Source organism: Meleagris gallopavo, chromosome 1, assembly GCF_000146605.3.
Source record: "Meleagris gallopavo isolate NT-WF06-2002-E0010 breed Aviagen turkey brand Nicholas breeding stock chromosome 1, Turkey_5.1, whole genome shotgun sequence".
Lineage (NCBI taxonomy): Eukaryota > Metazoa > Chordata > Aves > Galliformes > Phasianidae > Meleagris > Meleagris gallopavo.
Genome location: NC_015011.2, coordinates 160,540,751 through 160,543,664, shown reverse-complemented (window position 1 = coordinate 160,543,664; position 2,914 = coordinate 160,540,751).

The following is a 2,914-nucleotide window of genomic DNA, read 5'->3' as shown; positions in this document are numbered from 1 at the left end:
GTGAAGAACACATTTGTTTGGTGAATACCTGGTTTCCAAATCAAAAGGAAAAAGGCTTGACAACATCTGTCGATTCCCAGAGAACCTGGAGGTGAAATTGCAAAAGTTACATTGGTGTTTTCTTTTTCATGCTTTAAAATCAGGAATTATAAATTGTGATTACACAGTGCTGCAGGAATTCAGAGCTGGGTTGAAACCCTGACTGACAGCAGAGACAAAGCTTGGGCCAGCGAGAATGACTCAGGGTGTTTTCTTGGCGTTTGTTGGAGCAGCCTCCTCTTCAGAGTCTGCAGGGACAAGGGGAGTGCTGCTGGGCGCAAGCAAGGAAAGAAAAGATGCTGGCAGCAGAGGATGGGATGAGAGAAGGTGGGTTCAGGCAGAGAACTGTCAGTCTTCAAACACCCCCATAAGCAGCCTGATCTGTATGGCAGGGCTCACTGTGCTGGGAGGAAGCGGGATGTCAGCGTTTGGCCGCTGGAGTTGGGCTCTACAGCTAAAGGAACATTTTGCAGCTGCTGCTGGAGCTTGGGGCCTGAGTGTCAGGGTACTGAGTGCAGCCTCTTCCCAGAGCTGCTCCAGCACAGCAACGTGTTCCCATCAACTGTCAGCTCAGTGTGCTGCTTACAGCAATTCAGAACATGTCCGCGCTTGAGGACCAATCCAAAGCTAATCAAATGTAACTGGTCTTTAAATTGACTTAAATGAGCTGGAAACTAGACCTCTAGAGCAATTACCTCTTAGCTCACTTACCACCCCTGTGCTAAGGTAAACTTGGCTGTGCGAAGCGCATTTGCCCTGAAGCAGTGATCTGTCAGCTTCAGAACTACAGCGCTGCAAGATGTATTTACAGTCTTGTAAGGCAGGAGACCCTGGAGAAATGGATGATCAAATGTACTGCACAAAATCAGTCAGGAAGCCTTAATAAAACCTTCAGTGGGAGGTATTTGAGCTTGACAGTAGTCCTCAGATCAAACTAGTACTTGTCTAGTGCCATTTTGTGGTATTTATTAAGATTAAAAGGATTCTGAAACACTCAGTAGGGTTTGCTTTAGGTGCTGTGGGGTCCTGCCCAAAGCCTTGCGATCTTGTGTCTCCAAGGGGCTCCCAGCACAAGAAAGAGGCAGCCCTGCTCTAAGCCAGCTGCTGCTTTCATAGAATCATAGAATGGCTTGGATTGGAAGGGAACTCAAGGATCACTAAGTTCCAACAGGCCTGCCACAGGCAGAGCTGCCAGCCACTAGACCAAGTACTAGATCAAGTTGCCCAGGGCCCCAACCAACCTGGCCTTAAAGCTTTCTGCAGCCTCTTCTCAACATCAGACTCCCCCCGGTGACTTTAGTGCATGAGGTGGACATCACCAATCTAAAGCACCAGTGAATGAATCAGACTCCCTTCCATCCCAGGCCAACAGATCTTGACCCCATTTTCTGTCTGAGAAAAGCAGCAAAATACCGGTGCACACTGAAGGCAGTCCAACTATAATGGCTTTGGATAATGGACTCCTGAGGCTTTATGGCTATTGGAGGGTTGGACTGGGTAACAGCTGTCTGAGTATGCCCTGTTGACTGCTTCTGCTTGGTTGTTTGGCATTAGATGGGTTATTGGCTGCTCAGCGATCTGTCAAACCACTGGTGCTGGCCCTTTGGTAGTGTTGCTGATTTCCAGCATGCAGAGTTGAGTTTCACCAGTTGACTCTTTACTCTGCTTCCCTAGACCTGAAGAATGAAGACTGAGCATCATATGCCTGCCAGAAGGCCTTAATAAAACCTGAATTTGTTCACATTTCTCTGTGTCTTCTGCCTAAACAAAAATCGTCCTTCCTGCTCTTGGTACCACACCACCGGCTGCCTCATTATACGACATGCAAAGGGATTTCTTATGTTCTCAACATACAGTTAAAGCTTTGCACTGATTTTAGCATTGTAAAATGCAGAAGGGATCAGTTGAGGAGTTGGAACAGATGATCTTTAAGGGTCAAACCATTCTATGATTCCATGATTCCATAAAGTGAAATACTAAGTGCTGGTTGTTAGCAGGTCTTTCTTCACAAGGGCAAGCTCACTGCAGACATACAGGTGCAGGTTTTTCCATGTGGGCCCACACCAGTTCTTGGGAAGAGAGCAGTGATGTTGTCTCATCAAGGCATGGACTTCAGGAGAACGGCTCCCTGGAGCACCAACCCATTGCACACTGGCATTCACTTTTGCAGTCATTGGGGTGTCTAGAACAAGTGAGAACAGGATTTACCTCCTGAAAAAGCAGGGGAATCAAACCAAATTATACACTGACTATTCATATGTCTCTGCATTGTCTCCAGGACAGCCTGAGACACAAAAATTAAATTTACTTTGCAGAGCCCTCTGAACTACCCAGGACAGAAGGTACTTAAGTGCCAGAGATAACAAAATAATGAAATTCCTGCATTATGTGCTTTCTCATCCAAACTTCTGTTCAAATTTCTACTGTTTAAAAATAGATACAAAGTGTTAAGTGCTACTCAGATGGTTTTATTTCACACTTATGGCTATATAATACAAATTATAACGTGTATTGTTCTAAAAGCAAATAAATGAAAAACAACCTGTTTAAAAAAAATTGCAATTCAGAAAAAACAAAAAGGCTCATCCTACAACACGGTAGTTAAGTGATGTGCATCAAGTTGATAATACTGTTCATTTTGACTTGTTGTTCTCAACAACTTGTGGAAAATAAATTTTCAGTATTCCGTTTCTTTCAGTCATTTATGCTCTTTTATTTCAGTCAGATTAGATAATGAATGCACTGTGCCTTGTGTTTCAATCCCTTTCTGCATTCTAATTCCCCTTCGCTAAAGAAAAAGTCTTACAATAGGTTTGGTGAGGCAGTGGCACAGGTTGCCCAGAGAGGTGGTGGATGCCCCATCCCTGGAGACACC